Here is a 21346-nt window from a genome sequence, read left to right on the forward strand (position 1 = left end):
ATTTCTTTGGTTCCTTACACTCCACATATGTGCACTACATTTTTTATAATGTCTGAAACCTGTCATTTCTTGTGTTTGCTTTAGTTTTATATCTGCGTAGTTTGGAAGGTCAATTACCCTCCCAGTAATTCCTTCATGAGCAAGAGTGGAAGTGCTATGTAATACTTAAAAATACAGCTTCCTGAGATCTGAAGATGGAGAGCATAATAAATGAAAATAAACAAAAATAGAAAATCTGACATAGACTCAGAGACAGTCACATCTCCATGCTGTTGTCACCACTGCAAATGCTTACTTCCATCTCACCATTCACTACAATAGCTCAATGACAGGAAAGTCAGATGCGTGACAAACAGCTTTTTGTAGAACATAGCCAAGAAGCGAAATGTTTTTTTACATGTCTCCAAATAGCAGGTCATATCTAGCAGGAGGCACACAATTCCCATGTAATCGGCCGTGTATTTGACTTCATTGGACTTTTTCAGTTCCTCATTCAAAGAGTCTTTTGGTTTTGTTTTTTTTTTTTACTAATTTATAACATGTTTAGTTTTTTTTACTAAAATATGCTTGACATACAATATTGTATTAGTTTCAGGTGTACAACATAGTGATTCAACTATATATAATATGAAATGTTCACCATGATAAGTGCAGTCACTACACAAAGTTGTTAAAATATTATTAACTATTCCTTCTGCTGTACTTTTCATCTCCATGACATTTATCTAATAGCTGGGAATTTGTACCTCATAATCCCTTTCACCTATTTTTACCCATCCCCCAATCTCATTCCCTGGAGCAACCACCAATTTTCTCTCTCTAGCTATGAGTCTATTTCTGTTTTGTTGTTATTTGTTTGTTTGTTTTATTTATCCATTTTTGATCCCACATATAAGAAAAATCATATGATATTTGTCTTTTCTTTTTTGACTTATTTCACTTAGCATAACACCCTCTAGGGCTTTCCATGTTGTCCAAAATGGCAAGATTTCATCTTATTTCATGACTAATATTCCATTACATGTGTGTATGTGCATATATATATTTATAAATCTTATATACATATATATAAATCTTATTCTTTGACTTGCCATGAGCTAGGAAATGAAATGTGTGTAAAATGGACATACATTTCATTTCCTAGCTGATGGCAAGTCAAAGAATAAGATTTCCAGAGAGATATAATGAGAGAAAACTTAAATTTAAATAAAGAAACAGAAAAATATAAAAGGCTGAGAAAACCCCCCAAAAAACATATTAGCCCTGGTAATTCCAGAATTAAGAATACTTTTTATGATTTATTTAGGAACTACGTTGTGTTACGCATCTTTTAGGCACTTTCCAATTTAAAGTTTATTAATAAATGTTGTATAAAATTTGTTTAATTTTCAAAAAAAATCATTGTGACTAAATTATAAGATCCCATTTAACATATGAGAAAATAGACTCAGTGAAATTAAGTAACTGAACCTACTGTACATATCTAATAAACGGTAAAGCATGGTCAAGAAACAACTTTCCTCCAAGTTTAGTTATGTTTTGAGTCCTATATTAGTTGAGCTGATATTTGCAATTCAAAGAGTTTACATAATGTGCCCATAGGCCTATACCTGATATTTGGCATAGTAAGAATTTGAAACTTTGCCTACCTGATTACAAACCTGTTGCTGATACTCATTAAATTATACTAATATCTGATCAGTTATAAAGATATCTGGTCATCTGCAGTAGAAAACAATTAATTAAATTATGCACTGTAGTTCTAGTTACATTTCTAATATAGCCTCAGAAGAAGGATTTCAATAAATTATTTTAATTTGATGTCAGCTAGAAGCAGTTATAATTTTGATTTTTACCCCTAAATATCCTTGGAAGCATATTAAAAACTAATTATAAGAAATCAAACACTATGAGAGGAATTAAAATGGACATCAGACACTATAAATTTGAAATATAAAAGATCAAAGGGGTCTTTAAGCACTTAAAATATATTCTAATAACCAAAGTAATTCTTATCTGATGTTTGGCTACAATTACTTTTCATTAAGTATTATTTTAGAAGGTGAAAAATGGTATTAGTTTAAATGTTGCTAAATCGTTTTAAAATTTATTTATGTATATTTTAATGCTTTTATTTATTTTTGAGAGAACAGGACTAGGGGAGCGGCAGAAAGAGAGGAGGGACAGAGAATCTGAAGTGGGCTCCGTGCTGATAGCAGTGAACTTGTATGGGGCTTGAACTCACGAACCATGAGATCAGGACTTGAGCCAAAGCTAGAAACTCAACCCACTGAGCCACCCACATGCCCCAATTGTTTTAAAATTTAAGAAATTCTCAAAAATTAATTAACAAGATATAACTATGTTATCAATAAGAAACCCACTGTAATTATAAAGGTGCAGATTGGTTAAAAGTATAAAAAGAATAGAGATATAGCATGATAAAACTAATGAAAACAAAGCTGGAATTGTTATGTTAACTTTAAATAAAGGAAACTTCTGATAAGAAATATTATCAGGAAGAAAGAGATACATAACGTATGAATAAAGGGCTCATTTCTCCAATAAGATGTATAATCCTAAATGTGTATGTGCTCAACAAAAGAGGTTCAAAATACATAGTGTAAAGACTGAAAAAATCTATAATATCATAATCAAAGAAATTACAAGAAATGAAAACTAAGAGCCATTATATCTGATGAATGAAGACGCAAAATCCTCAACACAATTTTAACATATAAAGCAAAAATAATGATTATAAGCCACAAATAAGCGGTGTATAGGTATGCAAGCCTGTCTCAACATTCAAAAACTCATCCATGTAATCCATCACAGCAACATGCTAAAAAATAAAAATGATATGATCATATTAGTAGATGCAGAAAAAGGATTTCATAAAATCGAATACTCATTCACAACAGTCAACAACAACAAAAACCATCTTAGCAAACTAGGTATAGAGGAGAATTTTCTCAGATGATAAAGAACATCTACAAAAAGCCTATAGTTGACATCATACTTAATGATATGACTGGCCACTTTCTCCCTAAGATGGGGAAGAAAAACAAAGATATTCTCTCTCACACATGTATTCATCATTGTATTAAGACGTTCTGGTAGTACAGCAAGACAAGAGAAGGAAGCAAAGGAAGTCATTTCATGTGTGAACTTTACTAAGCCCTAGAGGATCTAGATATTTGATCAAACATTATTTTGCTTGCTTCTGTGTGTTATGATTAGGGTAAGATTTAAACTGTAGACTAAGTTAAACAGATTTCCTTCTATGATGTGAATGTGCTTCATGTAAGGAGTTGAAAGCCTGAATAGAAGAAAAATGCTGACCTTCCCCTGAATGTCTTCTTCCTGCCTGATAGCTTTCAAATTGGAACCCTGGCTTTTCCCTGCTTTCAGATTTGACCTGAAACATGTGTCCTTCCTCTGTCTTGATCCTACCAGGTTTCAAATGGGAACTACATCTTTGGCTTTTTGACTCTCAAGTCTTTTTTTTTTTTTTTTTTGGTGGAGAAAACTTTTATTTTATTTTTTTATTATTTTTAATAGTTTATTGTCAAATTGGTGTCCATACAACACCCAGTGCTCTTCCCTACAAGTGCCCTCCTCCATCACCACCACCTCTTTTCCCCCTCCCCCTTCCCCTTCAACCCTCAGTTCGTTTTCAGTATTCAGTAGTCTCTCAAGTTTTGAATCCCTCTCTCTCCCCAACTCTCTTTCCCTCTTCCCCTCCCCTTGGTTCTCCATTAGTTTTCTCCTGTTCTCCTGTTAGACCTATGAATGAAAATGGGAGGCATCACAATCCCAGACTTAAGTCTCTACTACAAAGCTGTCATCATCAAGACAGTATGGTATTGGCACAAAAACAGACACATAGACCAATGGAATAGAATAGAGAACCCAGAACTGGGCCCACATATGTATGGCCAATTAATTTTTGACAAAGCAGGAAAGAGTATTCAATGGAAAAAAGACTGCCTCTTTAGCAAGTGGTGCTGGGAGAACTGGACAGCAACATGCAGAAGAATGAAACTAGACCACTTTCTTACACCATACACAAAAATCAACTCAAAATAGCTGAAGGACCTGAATGTGTGACAGGAAACCATTAAAACCCTCAGGTAGAAAGCAGGAAACAATCTCCTGGACCTCAACCGCAGCAATTTCCTACTCGACACATCCCCAAAGGCAAGAGAAATGAAAGCAAAAATGAACTACTGGGACCTCATCAAGATAAAAAGCTTCTGCACTGCAAAGGAAACAATCAAGAAAACTAATAGGCAAACAACAGAATGGGAAAAGATAGTTGCAAATGACATATCAGATAAAGGGCTAGTATCCAAATCTACAAACGATTCTCAAGTCTTGAGACTCAAATTGGAACTAGACCATTGGGGGAAGTTCCAGCTTGCCTACTCACCATATAGATCATGGAAATTGCCGTCCTCCTCTTCTCTTCTCTTCTCTTCTCTTCTCTTCTCTTCTCTTCTCTTCTCTTCTCTTCTCTTCCCTTCCCTTCCCTTCCCTTCCCTTCCCTTCCCTTCCCTTCCCTTCCCTTCCCTTCCCTTCCCTCCCCTTCCCTCTCTCTCTCTCTCTCTCTCTCTCTCTCTCTCTCTCTCTCTCTCTCTCTCTCTCTCTCTCTCTCTCTCTCTCTCTCTCTCTCTCCCTCCCTCTCTCTCCCACTCTTTTAAGACTATTAAGCTGCCTCAAGAAGTTTAGTACAGGTGATAAAATAGAAATATAGATCAATGGAACAGAATAGAGAGCCCAAGCCCAGAAATAGACTTATACTGTCAAATGATCTTGACAGAAAGTCATAGGCAATTTAATTGAGAAAGAATACTCTTTTAAACAAACTGTACTGAAAATTTTGGACATCCATTGACAAAAGTAAAGAGGAGAAGGAGGTGGAAGGAGGAAGTGATGAAGCAACCATAGGCAGAGTTCTTGCATAAAAATGTATTTGAATACATCTAGATCTAAGTGTAAAGTGCAAAACTATAAAACTTCTGAAAAAATACTTATGAAATAATATACATGACCTTGACTTTGGTCATTAAAATAAGAAATGGTCGCAGCCAAAAAAGAACCATGACTAGTATAAGTAATGTGGCATCCTAGATGGAATCTTGAAACAGAAAAAGACATTAAATAGAAACTAAGGAAATTTTAATAAACTAGATTTTAGTTAATATAATATATAATATAGTAGGAGTATCTGGGTGGCTTAGTCATTAAGCATCTGATTATGGCTCAAGTCAAGATCTCACAGCTTGTGAGTTCGAGCCCCACATCAGGCTCTGTGCTGATAGCTCAGAGCCTAGAGCCTGCTTTGGATTTTGTGGCTCCGTCTCTCTCTTTCTCTCTCTCTTTCTGCCTCTCCCCTGCTTGGGATATGTCTCTTTCTTTCTCAGAAATAAATAAACATTAAAAATTTTTAATAAAAGTTAATTTATTAATATTTGTTAATTTGTTGTGATGCATGTACTGTGATATTGTAAACCGTTGATAGAGGGAACTGAAAGTCAGGTGTATAAGGCCTCTGTATCTTCACAATTTTCCTGTTAGTCTTAAACTAATCTAAAATTAAAAGTTTATTTCTTTAAAAAATAAAAAATGGAGCTCTAAAGGAAATCATTACATTGATTTTACTAGATATTGAAATAGTACTAAAGGATATCTGCCCCCTTGTAAAGAAGAGAAAGCCTTGATGATCCGCTGCTCGTGGAGACAAATCTTGGAGTTTGTTTTCTGTTCAAGACGACGCTGAAGAGTGTTTATGCTTCTCTTCACAGGACTTTCACTTATGAATCCTTCAGGACAAAGACATAATCGCATATTATTTTGACTCATACTGGATATTTTAGCATCTAATCTCTATTTAAGGAAAGATGATAAGTTCAGGGACAAAGGCAAAAAGGGAAAATTGAGTGATTTTGCTCTGATGAAGGGACAAACTCTTAATAGGCTGTCTAAATAAAAAATAATAATAAATTCAATATTGAAATTACAAAAAAATCTGTTTACAAACCCCTGAGATGTCTGTAATCCATATAAATTCTGTGCCTCTTTCAGTTAAAATTTCACTTTCTGCAGTGCCTGGGTGGCTCAGTCAGTTAAGCATCTAACTTCAGTCAGCTCATGAACTCATGTTTCTGTAGTTCAAGACCCACATCGGGCTTTATGCTGACAGCTTAGAGCCTGGAGCCTGCTTTGGATTCCGTGTCTCTATCTCTGGCCCTCCCCCACTCACACTCTGTCTCCGTCTTTCAAAAAAATGAATAAACATTAAAAAATAAAATAAAATAATAAAATAAAATGTCTTATTTGGGGCACCTGGGTGGCTCAGTTGGTTAGCATCCGACTTTGGCTCAGGTCATGATCTCACAGTTTGTGAGTCTCAGTCCCACTCAAGCTCTGTGCTGACAACTCAGAGTCTGGAACTTGTTTTGGATTCTGTGTCTCCCTCTCTCCTCTGCCCCTCCCCTCCTTGCACTCTCTCTCTCTCTCTCTCTCTCTCTCTCTCTCTCTCTCTCTCAAAAATAAATAAACATTAAAATTTCACTTATTTAAAGCTTGGAGATTTTAAAGGAATTATGAATTGATTCTTAAAGCAACAAATTTAGGTGTATTTCTTTTTTTTGGAGGGATGTATTTCTTTATGGATGAATAAGTCATGGGAATAAAAGGTACAATATAGGGGAATATAGTCAATGATATTGTTATAGTATTGTATGGTGACAAGTGGTAGCTACACTTGAGGTGAGCATAGACTAACTCAGAGCTGTGGAATCACTATATTGCACACCTGGAACGAATGTAACATTGTGTGTCAGGGCCCCTGGGTGGCTCAGGCCGTTAAGCATCTGCCTCTTGATTTCCACTCAGGACATTATCTCACAGTTAGTGAGTTCGAGACTGCCTCAGGCTCTGCACTGACATTGCAGAGCTGCTTAGTATTTCTCTCCCTCTCTTCCTCCCCCCTCCTCTCTCTCTATCTCTCTCTCTATCTCTCTCTCTCTTTTCCTCCCCCACTTGTGTTCTCTTTCTTGATAAATAAATAAACTTAAAAAATAAGGAATGGAACATTGTGTATCAATTATACTCAAATAAAAATAATGAAGGAAAAGAAGGAAAGGAAGGAAGGAAGGAAGGAAGGAAGGAAGGAAGAAACTGCAAGAGTGTTCTTTTAAAAAATGGACCTTAGATTCACATATGAAAAGAATTTGTGTCTTAAAAATGTATTCAGATTTTTGAAATATATCCAATTGCTAAAAAAGACTCACACCTATAATTACCAATATGATAAATATAACTATTAAGACTCCTTGATCTATAAAGAGAATTTATTCCTACTAAGCTTTCATAAGTTACATTATTATGGGCCATAGAGATTTATGGACAGACTCAAAGTTTCAGACCTTACATATGTGCATCTGTCTAGTTTAGCTTCATCCATTTCTTTTCAAGAGAGAGAAAAAGAAGAGAAAGAAACTACACACAAAGCTGAATATTTGCTTATCATAGAATATATGTAGTGTCTTCTGTCTCAAAGTGCTAACCTGTATTATGCTAATATGAAAGTATGTACCTCAGAATAGCTACTTAAAGTGAATCATTGTAAATGGTTCACATTGGGGCCATTTAAAGTACTATTTTCAACTGCCAATAAAAACAAATAAGCATTTTATATTTTTTGGCAAACAGATAAGGATATACTAAAATAGCTCCACGAGCTAAAATACATACATGTATATTGTGGAAGATTCAAATAACACTTCCTTTCCTGTTTGTTTTTTAATGAAAAGAACATTTTTTCCAGGAATCAGTAACAATAGAAAGTGATAGTCCCATAATTTTGATGGATAGATTTCAGAAATGGGTAAGAAACTGCTGATCTCATTTAAGTGAGTACATTCTAGAATTCAGCTCTGCTATAAGGAAATGTAGTTCCTATTGTAGTAAGAGTTGAGTAACATAAACATCAGAAATTAGAAGTGCTCTTTTTAGATAATAATGGATGAATTATAAACATTAATTTGAAAAATCATACTGGACCCCCTCTGCTTTTTCTCAGCAGGGTTTCCTTTCTATGTTACTTAGTATCTTTTTCCTTTTGAACCCAAGAAATGCCTGGAATCTTCCCTGTCTTTTATATCAAAAGTATCACCTTTGTTCATGTTCTGTGTACTTTCATGTTCCACCTAAGCCCCTAAGCCAAATACTTATAGTTCTTTGTGGTTTTGATGAGACAATATGTCTGCGGCAAAAGAATTAGGAAGGTAAGTTTTCATCATTGGATAGGCAAATGAATTTCTTGATCAAACTTACTCGAGTATATTACCTACACATAATAATCAATATAAATATACCCTTTTAATGCTGTTCTGGACAAATATTGCTTTATTATTTATTATTATGGTGTTTTAAAGTTTTTTTCTTAAAACAGTTTATATTCCATCATACTATCCTTTAATATAGGTACATATATGTCTGTGTGCCTTTATGTATGGATATATAAGCACATATATGTGGATGTGGATGTCCCATTGTAAGCTTTCAGCCATTGAAAACTGTCAGAGCCATGCATATTTTATATCCTATGCATCTTCTTATATTTAAAATAGCATTTTAATATTTTTATTATACGTTTTTAGCCTGTGGATATTATAATATTACTCATGCTCTCAACTGATGAGTCCTCTACTATTATCTCATCTGAAATGTGGTAATTATTCATTTATTTTTAATGTATATGCTAAAACATAACAATTGCATATGTTAAGTATAGTAGCTTAATGTATGTCGACTAAACCTCGATAAGTTTAAACACAAGTGACTGTGGATGGGTTGAGAAGGATGATTAGCAGAAAAAGAAAAAGTATCATGGTATTTTGCTTTGAGTAATGGTTGTAAAACTCATTCCCCAATACACTTAAGTGTAAGTCTAAGTATAAAAGAAATAATAAAAACAAGAATGTAGAGATTATTAAGAAATTCAAGATTGATGAAGTTGGGCATTATTAAGGGTTCCATAAATATCATGGTAGCCTGGGATTACTAAATAAAATTGAAGGGAGATTAATTAGAAGAAATTACAGAAAAGACATATTAGGACTGTTGAGGATCTGAAGGGAATGAAAGAGCAATGATTGATGTAAAAATGACTGGGATTACACTTATATAAAGAATATGTTATATATCCTACATGGTTGTGAGCCCACTTGTCCAATCATCTAAAGACATGATGGTTTCCTGAGGTTTGATTTGGCAGCCAGTGTATATAACCCAGTAATAAAGTATTCTGTGATGTCAGGGCAAAGCTCTAGATACTCATGAAGTTTCACAGTGAATATTCACTAATGTTAGAGTCAGTGAACTTACAAAGGAACACTTCCACTAGATGTATGGGATGAAGAATCAGAAAATGGACACCATAGTTTAAGTTATAAATTATGCTCTAAGCACTACTAAAGAAAATCAAGAAGACCCCTGATTATGAGTTCAGTTTTGGTTTACAACAATCCAACAATCCTGCTCTGTTAATGATGATGATAAGTTGGTCAACTGTACCAAGTACTAGGAAAGAAATTTCTGCCTTATTCTTTCTTATTGCTAAATACAAAAAATTCATTCATAATGGGAACAAAGTTTCTTTTCTGTAAGCATTTTGTTACCTATAATCACACACTATGTGTGGATTATACAAAAAATTAAATGAACCAGCAATGGAAACATATCTCATTGCATACATCATTGATTAGCAAAGTGACCATGACTAAGATCTTATACATATGTGGCATGAGTGTCGCAGACTACAGTCAAATTTGGAGAGGAGAGACAATTTTAGCCATGTCAGAATGAGGCTAAGCACTCCCTTCTGTAATAATTACAAAAGAAGCTCAGGGGCTCCTGGGTGGCTCAAGTCATGATCTCACACTTCCTGGGTTCAAGCTCTTCACTGGGCTCTGTGTTGACATCTCGGAGCCTGGAGTCTGCTTTAGACTCTGTGTCTTCCTCTCTCTCTGCCCTTCTCCCACTGATGCTCTGTTCCTTTCTCTCTGTCTCTCTCTCTCACTGTCAAAAATAAATAAACATTTTTTAAAAAGGAGCTCTGGGAAGAATTCTCCTCAAAAGAAATACCAGGAAGAAATGATAGCCAGAGAATTGTTCAAAACAGGTATAAACAATATATCTGTGACAAAAATTTACAATAATAGTCATAAGACTCATAGTTGGGTTTGAAAAAAGCATAGAAGACAGCAGTGAATCTATTAATGAAGAGATCAAGGACCTAACACATAGTCACAATGAATTAAGAAATGCTGTAAATGATACTAAAAATAAACCAGATGCAGTTACAGTAGGATGGAAGAAGCAGATGAGAGAATAGGTAAACTAGAAGCTAAAATTATGGAAAATGATAAAGCTGAGAAAAAGAGAGAAAGGACATTATTATACCACAAGGGGAGAATTAGAGACCTAAGTGATTCAATGAAATGAAATATTCTTATCATAGGAGGTCCAGAAGAAGAAGAAGATGACGAAGATGAAGAAGAAAGGGGTAGAAAGTTTATTTGAACAAATAGCTGAGAACTTCCCTAATATGTAGAAGAAAGCAGACATCCAAATCCAAGAGGCACAAAGAATTCTCTTCAAAATCAATAAAAACAGCATGAAATAACATAGTGAAACTAGAAAAATACAAAGATAAAGAGGGAATTCTGAAAACAGCTAGAGACAAATGGGCCTTAACCTACAAGGGTAGACACATAAGGCTGGCAGCAGACCTGTCTACTGAAATGTGGCAGGCCAGAGGGCAGTGGCAGGAAATATTCAATGTGGGGAATCGGAAAATATGCAGCCACGGTTCCTTTATTCAACAAGGCTCTCATTCAGAATAGAAGGAGACATAAAGGATTTCCCAGACGAACAAAAACTAAAGGTGTTCATGACCAGTAAATCAGTCTTGCAGGAGATCCTAAGGAGGACTCTGTGAGTGGAAAGCACAAAAACTACAAAGGACCAGAGATATCACCATAATCATGAAGTCAATACATAATGCAATGATACTAAATCCATATCTTTCAATAATCACTCTGAATGTAAAAGAACTAAATGCCTCAATCAAAAGACACAGGGTATCAGAATGGATAAAGAGAAAAAAAACCCCACAAGATCCATCTATATGCTGCCTACAAGTGACTCATTTTAGACCTAAGGACATCTTAAGATTGAAAGTGAGGGGATGGAGAACAATCCATCATGCTACTGGGTGTCCAAAGAAAGCTGGAATAGCTATACTTATATCAGACAAAACAGATTTTAAAATAAAGCCTATAACAAGAGATGAAGAAAGGCATTATATCATAATTAAGGGGTCTATCCATCAAAACAAGGATGTAATTATAAAGGTTTATGCCTCCAACATGGTGATACACAAATATATAAATAACGTATAAATAACTTAATCACAAACATAAATAAATGATAACAATACCATGATTGTTGGAGACTTTAATACTCCACTTACAGTAATGGACAGAACATCTAGGCAGAAAATCAATAAGGAAACAAATGGCTCTGAATGACACATTGGACCAGATGGATTTAACAGTTATTTTTAGAACTTTTCATCCAAAGGCAGCAAATACACATTCTTCATGTGTGCACATGGAACATTCTCCAAAATAGATCACATACTGTGTCACAAAACAGCCTTTAACAAATATAAAAAGATTGAGATCCTACCATGCATATTTTCGGATCACAATGTTATGAAACTTAAAATCACCACAAGAAAAAATTTGGAAAGCCTCCAAATACATGATGGTTAAAGAGCATCTTACTAAAGAATGAGTAGATTAACCGGGAAATTAAAGAAGAAATTTAAAATTATATGGGAGCAAATTAATATGAAAACAAAACAGTCCTAATCCTTTGGGATGCAGCAAAGGCAGTCCTAAGAGGAAAATACATTGCAATCCAGCCCTATTTCAAAAAGCAAAATAGGTCTCAGGTACACAAAAACAACCTCACACCTAAAGGAACTAAAAACCAAAACCAAACTAAAACAAAACAAAACAAAACAAAAACCACGAAAAAAAAACAGCAAAGAAAGCCCAAAGCCAGCAGAACAAGAGATATAATAAAGGTTAAAACACATATAAACAATGTAAAATTAAAAAAAAAGTAGAACAGATCAATGAATCTAAGAGCTAGTTTTTGAAAGAAGAACCAAGATTGAGAAAACCCCTAGCCAGACTTCTCAAGAAGAAAAGAGAGAGGACCCAAATAGATAAAATTGCAAATGAAAGAGAAGAGATTACAATCAACACCACAGAAATACAAAGAATTATTAGAGAATACCATGAAAAAGTTTATGTCAACAAACTGGACAATCTGGAAAAAATAAACAAATTCTTAGACACCCACACACTACCAAAATTCAAAAAGGAAGAAAGAGAACATTTGAACAGACCCATAAACAGCAAAAAAATGGAATCAGTTATCAAAAATCTCCCAACAAATGTAAGTCCTCTGCCAGATGGCTTCCCAGGGGAATTCTACCAGACATTTAAAACAGAGTTAATCCCTATCCTTCTCAAGCTGTTCCAAAAAAATAGACACAGAGAGAAAGCTTCCAGCCTCATTCTATGAAACCAGCATTACCTTGATTCCCAAACCAGACAGAAACCCCACTAAAAAGGAGAATTACGGCCCACATCCCTGATGAACATGTATGCAAAAATTCTCAACAAGATACTAGCAAATCGAATTCAACAGTATATTAAAAGAATTATTCACCATGATCAAGTAGGATTTATTCCTGGGCTTCAGGGCTTATTCAGTATTCACAAATCAATCAACATGATACATCACATTAATAAAAGAAAGGTTAAGAGCCACATAATTCTGTCAATGGATGAAGAAAAGCATTTGAAAAAGTACAGCATTCTTTCTTAATAAAAACCCTCAAGAAAGTCAGGATAGAAGGAACCTACCTTAGCATCATATAAGCAATATATGAAAGACCCACAGCTAATATCATCCTCAATGGGGAAACACTGAGAGCTTTTCCCCTGATAATCAGGAGCACAACAGAGATGTCCATTCTCACCACTGTTGTGTAACATAGTGTCCAAAGTTCTAGCCTCAGCAATCAGACAACAAAATGAAATAAAAGGCATCCAAATTGGCAAAGAAGTCAAACTTTCACTTTTCATAGATGACATGATACTTTATGTGGAAAACTCGAAAGACTCCACCAAAAACTGCTGGATCTGATCCATGAATTCAGTAAAGTTGCAGGATACAAAATCAATGTACAGAAATCGGTTGCATTTCTACACACCAGTAATAAAACAACAGAAAGATATATCAAGAAATCCATACCATTTAAAATTGCACCAAGAGTCACAAAGCACCGAGGAATAAATCTAACTAAAGAGGTAAAAGGCCTGCGTGTTGAAAATTATAGAAATCTTATGGAAAAATAGAAGAAGACACAAAGAAATGCAAAAATATTCTATGCTCATGGGTTGGAAGAAGAAATATTGTTAAAATATTGATGCTACCCAAAGCAATCTACACATTCAATGCAATCCCAATCAAGATAGCACCAGTATTCTTCCCAGAGTTAATACAAACAATCCTAAAATTTGAATGGAACCAGGAAAGATGCCAAGTAACTAAAATAATGTTGAAAAAGAAAACCAAAGCCGGAGGCATCACAATCCTGGACTTTAGCCTTTACTACAAAACTTTAATCATCTAGACAGTATGCTATTGGTACAAACATAGATACATAGACCAATGGAATAGAATAGAGAACCCAGAAATTGACCCCCAAATTCATAGCCAACTAATCTTTAACAAAGCAGGAAAGAGAGTCTCCAATGGAAAAAAGACCGTCTCTTTAGCACATGGTTCTGGGAGAACTGGACAGCAACACATAGAAGAATAAAACCACTTTCTTACACCATACACAAAAATAAATTCAAAATGGATGAAAGACCTAAATCTAAGACAAGAAACCATCAAAATCCTGAAGAAGAAAACAGGCAACAATCTCTTTAACCTCAACGGCAGCAACATCTTACATGACACATCTCTGAAGGCAAGGAGAATAAAAGCAAAAATGATCCACTGGGGCCTCATCAAGATAAAAATCTGTAGCACAGCAAAAGAAAAAATCAACAAAATGAAAAGGCAACCAACAGAATGGGACAAAATATTTGCAAAAGACATATCTGATAAAAGGTTAGTATCAAAAATCTATAAAGAACTTATCAAACTCAACACCCAAAAAACAAATAATCCAGTGAAGAAATGGATAGAAGACATGAATAGACACTTTTCCAAAAGAGACATCCAGATGACCAACAGATACATGAAAAGATGCTCAACGTCACTCATCATCAGGGAAATACAAATCAAAACCACACTGAGATACCACCTCACACTGGTCAGAGTAGCTAAAATTAACAACTCAGGAAACAACAGAAGTTGGCAAAGGTATGAAGAAAGGAGAACCCTCCTGTACTGTTGGTGGGAATGCAAACTTGTGCAGCCACACTGGAAAATAGTGTGAAGTTTCCTCAAAAAGTTAAAAATAGAATTACATTCCAACCCAATAGCAATAGCATCACCAGAAGGATACAGGAGTGCTGATGCATAGGGGCACATTCAACCCAATGTTTATAGCAGCACTATCAACAATAGCCAAATTATGGAAAGAGTCCAAATGTCCATCAACTGATGAATGGATTAAGATGATGTGTTTTATATATATAATGGAATACTACTTGGTGATGAAAAAGAACAAAATCTTGTCATTTGAAACAATGTGGATAAAATTGGAGAATATTATGTTAAGTGAAATAAGTCAGTCAGAGAAAGACAGATATCATACATTTTCACTCATATGTGAAATTTGAACAAGTTAACAAAAAAATATATGAGAAGGGATGGAAAAATAAGTTACAAACAGAGAAGGAGGCAAACCACAAGAGACTCTTAAATACAAAGAACAGACTGAAGACTAATGGAGGGTGGAGGGATAAGGGGATAAGTTAAATGGGTGATGAGCATTGAGTGCACTGGATGTTGTATGTAAGTGAGGCATCATGGGAATCTACTCCTGAAACCAAGACTACACTGTATGTTAGCTAACTTAACAATAAATTTTTTAAAAAGGATCTGAAATATTTGAACATTTAACCTCTAAATTTTTAAGTTGAAGTTCAAATTTATAAATCCCTGTAAAGCTCAAATAAAATATGTCTTCAGCTCAAATTTGCCCCTGAATCTGTCATTTTTCAAACTCCACTATAATATTGGCATTGACTAAATTCATTTAAGTATTTACTATGTTATTTTTCATTGTGCACAATCCCCAGAAAAATTCTCCTGCTGGCGTATGAGTAAAATTGCTTTCTTACATAGGAATTTATTCCAGTCATTTATGAAAATTAAGACTATAAGTCCTGTTTATCCTAAACAGAGTAGAAATACTAGACAGTGAGCATAGTGTGTGTCTCTTATTCTTCTGGGATGAAGAAAGGAAGGGAGGGAGGGAAGGAGGGAGGAAGGAAGGAGGAAGGAAGGAAGGAAGGACGGACGGACGGAAGGAAGGAAGGAAGGAAGGGAAGAAGGGAAGAGGAGAGGAATGGGAGGAGGGAAGGAGGAGAGGAGGACAGGAAGAAGAGTCACTATGACAGAAAAGTCAATCTTCTGAAAGCTTTCAAAGATACTCAAAAGCAAGGAGGCCTTTGATGTGACAACAAATTTCTCTAAAATAAAGAGCAGTGGGTGGCCCCGGATTGCAGACTACTTAGCCCTGGGACACAAGGCAGGGATGATCCTATTTTTCCCACTAAGAGTGACCTTTGTGTTGGCTAACTTCCACCACCCATGGGCAGGTAATCACATTCACAAGATTGCTTTTCTTCCTTTTTGTTTTTTCAAGATGGCTTGAAATTTAAAAAGCCTCAGGGTACAAACACAATAAAGTCATTCATTAAAACATTTAGTCAAACTGATGGCAACATAATACAGTATATTTCATACAGCCTCTTCATCTTGGCAGGGCAATTAATAAGGCAAGTTTTGTTTTATGTCCTGAAGATTAATAAGCTGGAGCTATAACGGCATCATACTCAGACATGGTTCACATTAGAAATTGTTTTGCTTTTATTTCCCCAAAAGTATATATTAGTGGCCTCAAATCCATTTCGAGAAGTAGGTAGAGTAAAAAACCAAATAGACAGTAAAAGTAGGTAGAGTATACAGATATACAAAATGAACAGCATAAATTTATAAACAGCATAAACTAGAGGATCATTGTGAGGATACAAATCAATCAACTGTCTTGAAAAAGCAAAGGGAATGAATGTCTCTTCTGGAAGCCAAGTACTAAACCACATTGGAGCCTGAGTGATACCTTCCTTTCAAGAGCAATTATGGCTATGCAGGAACGAAGCAATTAAAGGTAGAAGTAAAAGGCACAGAACGATACAGAAGCCAGTACCACCCTCTGGTACATTGATTTGGTTTAGATTCTTGTACCATGGCTGATGAAAGTCTGCATTACTTGGAGATATACAAGTCATCCTCATGTACAGATGGCTAATCAGCCTGTCTAAGCAGACTCTGCTACAAGACAAAATTATGATCAGAGACAGAAGTTATTAACCCAAAGCGGTGTTTGGAATGTAGAGAGAAATGGCTGACAGTTTGTTGCAATTCTACAATATTTTAATGTTTTTCATTTACATGATCTCAAAGCTACATGTGTTGCGAGTGCTACCATCCTATAAATGAGAGTTCAAGGCTCTGAGAGTTAAAGGGGCTTGTTTACAAAAACAAAGACAGCAGGTAAAAGAGTCCAATCTGGAATTTGAGCTTTCTCACTGTAATTTCTAGGTGCTTAATACTGCCCAAATATGTCTATCGCCAAAATGAGACACCACAAATAACACTGTTCCAGGGACCGTGGTTCTTTGGCTCCTCAGGGACTCCACTGCCCTGTCCTCACTTCATCACTTTAGTGTCTTTGCCCTGCAACACACGGCAGCATGTTATTTTGTAAATACACAAGCTGCCTTGATCAGAAAGAAAGGAGAAAAAGGAATGCAGATTGTCTAAAGTAAAGATAAAGGAAGGGGACGTGCAAAAGAGAGGAACACAGAAATGTAAGGGGCAGTAGATGGCCAGAGAATAAGATGGTGTCTGAGGTTCAGAAGGGAAGTAAAGATCAGAATGGATGGAGGACCTGAATGTGAGACAGGAAACCATCGAAACCCTAGAGGAGAAAACAGGAAACAAGCTCCTTGACCTCAACTGCAACAATTCCTTACTCAACACATCCCCAAAGGCAAGTGAATCAAAAGCAAAAATGAACTACTGGGACCTCATCAAGATAAAAAGCTTCTGCAAGGCAAAGGAAACAATCAAGAACACTAACAGGCAACTGACAGAATGGGAAAAGATAGTTGCAATTGGCATATTGGATAAAGCGCTAGTATCCAAAATCTATAAGGAACGCACCAAACTCCACACCCAAAAAATGAATAATCCAGTAAAGAAATGGGTAGAAGACATGAATAGACACTTCTCCAAAGAGGACATCCAGATATGAATCATCTCAAGTGCAGCAACCATATTTAATTTATCTTTATTCACCAACACCTAGTATGGGATTACTGTTAGGCTAAACAGGAAAAGTTAATCTAACTACAATTCACATAATGTTGCATTTTAAGGACTTACTGACTCCTGCAAACCAGGTATACTCACTTGGATGCTATGTGCATACATTCAGATATAACAAACACTCCTTCACAATTAACACTTTTCCTGGGTTTGCGGTTAAGGTGAAGGAGAGGTTTCTAATGCCATCACCTGCACCAAGAGAACTTCCCCAGAGATGATACCCTTTGGTTGGTTTTGGGTTTTTGTGTGTTTTTATTATGTTTATTTATTTATTTTAAGAGAGAGGGAGTGAATGGAACAGGGGCAGAGAGAGAAAAAGGGAAACAGAGAATCCCAAGCAGGTTCCACAACTGTCAGGACTGTCAGTGCAGAACTAGACACAGGGCTCGATCCCACGAACTGTGAGAATATGACCTGAGCTGAAATCAAGTGCCAGGCACTTAACCAACAGAACCACCCAGGTGCCCCTGGCTGATCTTGTTTTCACTTGGGTGTAGTGGGTTGAGCGGTGGTCCCCCAAAAGAGCTGCCCCCATCCTAATTCCAGGAGCCTGTCAATGGGATCTTATTTGGGAAAACAGGATTTTGCGGGTGTATATGAGTTAAGGCTCTTGAGATGAGAAGATCATCCTGGATTATCTGGGTATCTTAAAAAACAAATTAGGAGTGTCCTTAAAAGAGAAAGGCAGAGGGAGATTTGAGTCAGACACAGAGGAGAAGGCATAGACGGAGGGAAGAAGGCAATGTGACCACAGAGAGAGAACAGAGTGATTCAACTGCAAGTCAAGGAGTGCCAACAACCACCAAAAACTGGAAGCGGCAAAGAATGGATTCCCCCTTAGAGACTCCAGAGGGGGTGTGGCCTTGCCAGCACTGTGACTGTGGCCTCTGGCCTCCAGAACTGTGAGAACAAATTTCTCTTGTACTCAGCCACCCAGTTTGTGGTCATCTCTTAGAACAGCCACAAGAAACTAATATACTTGGTTTTGTTCTCTGGTTTCATCTCATGATGATGCTGATGCATTTCTGTCCTCATAGAGCAAGGACTCCAGGGTCCACGAGTTCTGTCTTTGACTGTTTGGGTTGCCATAACCAAACACCATAGACTGGGTGCCTTAAACAGTGAACACTTCTTTCTCACAGTTTTGGAGACTGGGAAGTCTAAGATCCAAGTGCCGGTCAATCAGATTCCCAGTGAGGGTCCTCCTTCTTGGTTTGGGACAGCCACCTTGTCAGAATCCTCACGCAGCAGAGGGTGGAAGCTCTGTGGTCTCTTTTTCTATAAAGGCACTAATATCATGGAGACCGCACTCCTGACCTCACCAAAACCTAATTACCTTTCACTGGCCATATCCTACTACTATCACCTTGGGGGTTAGGGCTTCAACGTAGGCCACTGGAATGGGGGCTAGGGCAGAAACGGTCTATGCCAAGTCCTCTCCTTCAGCTCACCCCACATGTGAACTACATGCACCAAAGCTTTTCATTCTTAAAGTGTTACAAATAGGCATTGCTTTTTTCTTTAGGAAATGTGCATTTAGCTTACAAGAACCTTGCAAAATGCTTAGGAGATAGGTCACTGTGGCAAAAAAAAAAAAAAAAAAAAAAAAAAAAAAGAAGCCTTGCTTTTGGCTGATTTGGAGGGCACTCTAGTAATTCCTATTTGACACCCACATCCATGTAGATAATTATGAGCAATCGTTGTATGTTTTCACTTGAATGGATCTTTGCCATAGTTTTTGTTTGCTTCTTTTATTTAAGGGGTGCATATTGTAGAAGCTTCCACAGAAATATTTCATATTCAGTTTATTATGAACAGAATGGATGGCATGGTATAATAAACGAATGCATATTTATACACAAGCGATGCCTAGTCCATGGAGAGCATACTTTTTCAACACTTTCCTATGAAAAGTAACTTTGCTGAGATGCTAATAAATAATCGCCAAAACCCAGGTAGCAGGATGGAAGCCCTGCTCCACCACTCACCCGCTGGGTAACCTTGCATCAGTTACTTAAACTCTTTGCTTCAGTTTCCCCTTCAAGAAAATGGGGATCATAATAAGAGTCTCTATAATAAGACTAGCAACCCTGGGAGGATTAAATGTGTTTACTTATGTGAAGAGCTTAGAAAAGTATCTGGCACCAAAAAAAAATACTATATATCAGAATTGGTTGCAATTATCATTATGGACATTTTATTTCACCCAGTCTCTGATTTTTGAAGGCCACCTATATGGCCTCAGTGTAGTAGATGTTGGATTATTCGGCACTGAACCCCCCAAGAATGCAGACATTTCATTTTGCCATCAGTACAAAGAGTTCTCACTCTCAGGTTCTGATTTCCTTGGCTCTCAGACTACTTTGAGAAGTTGAAGACTCTGAGAAAGATCACTTCTTCTTCATTTGCATTTCCCTTTGAAGTATAGGACCCTGTCACCAATTGCTTTTTAAAGATAGATATCAAAACAAATGGATTGATTAGATTCATTCTTCTTAGAAGTAGTTTTTCGGCACTGTTCAAAGAACTTGCTGGAGTGTCCTGGGCTTTTGTAAAAAAGAGTAAGCAGGGTGGTGAGTGGTAATGATGGCCGCTTTTGACAGGCACATTCCTTGTCTGTGCACCAAAAATGTGACTCGGGGCTGGTGCAGAAGTACTTTGAAGTGAGACAGAATAGCTTAGAAAGCTATGATTAAAGAGGACTTGTTTACAAAATAAACTTCAAGATTATAGGAAAACTCCCTCAGCGACTTTTTTAGGTCTTTGATTCAATGAACCAGATCCTGCTTTTCTCCCATGGGGTGAAGCTGACCTACACCACAATAGAGAAAGTCTTGCCCATAATCTTGCCAACTCCATGCCAGAGACAATTAGTGGGAAACAAACTAGCCTTTAAAGAGCAGGTGGGGGAATGGTAAACTAAAACAACATCAGTCTCTGGCTCTATCTCCTTTCTCACTGACCATTCACAATTTTTGCAAACATCTAATTAAAGAGGAGACTTTTCATTTTTCATCCTGGAGCTATAAATACGACACTATCAATCAGAGAGATTGTTGAGGCAGGTGATGAAACAGAAATTTCTAACCAAACGGGAAAGTCTTTGAGTGTCATATAATTTTAAGACATCTCCTCTCTCCCTTTTGTTATTTTTGTGTTTGTTTTTAACTTCTGACTTTTTTTTTTCTGAACATGCTCTCCATTCCTGAGGGTCAGTAATCCCCAAAGACTGGTCTGAGGTAACATGAAGGTTGTTTTGCTTAGAATTGTGTTTCCAACGACTAGCCCACAGCACAAAACATTATAAGCACTTCACAAATAGTTGATGAATAAATGAAATAAGAGAGACATTAGGATTTTTTCCTCAATTGTGACCTATTTTCTTTAATTGTTTACTTTTCATTTGCCAGATATAATGACATTTGGATAAAGCTGTGAATAGAAATACTTTAAAATCAGTACATGGGGGCACCTGAGTGGTTCAGTTGGTTGAACATCCAGCTTAGGCTCAGGTCATGATCTCGTGGTTCATGGGTTTGAGCCCCATGTCAGGCTCTGTGCTGACAGCTCAGAGCCTGAAGCCTGCTTTAGATTCTGTGTCTCCCTCTCTTTCTGACTC

Source organism: Suricata suricatta, chromosome 3 (genome assembly GCF_006229205.1).
Source record: "Suricata suricatta isolate VVHF042 chromosome 3, meerkat_22Aug2017_6uvM2_HiC, whole genome shotgun sequence".
Taxonomy (NCBI): Eukaryota; Metazoa; Chordata; class Mammalia; order Carnivora; family Herpestidae; genus Suricata; species Suricata suricatta.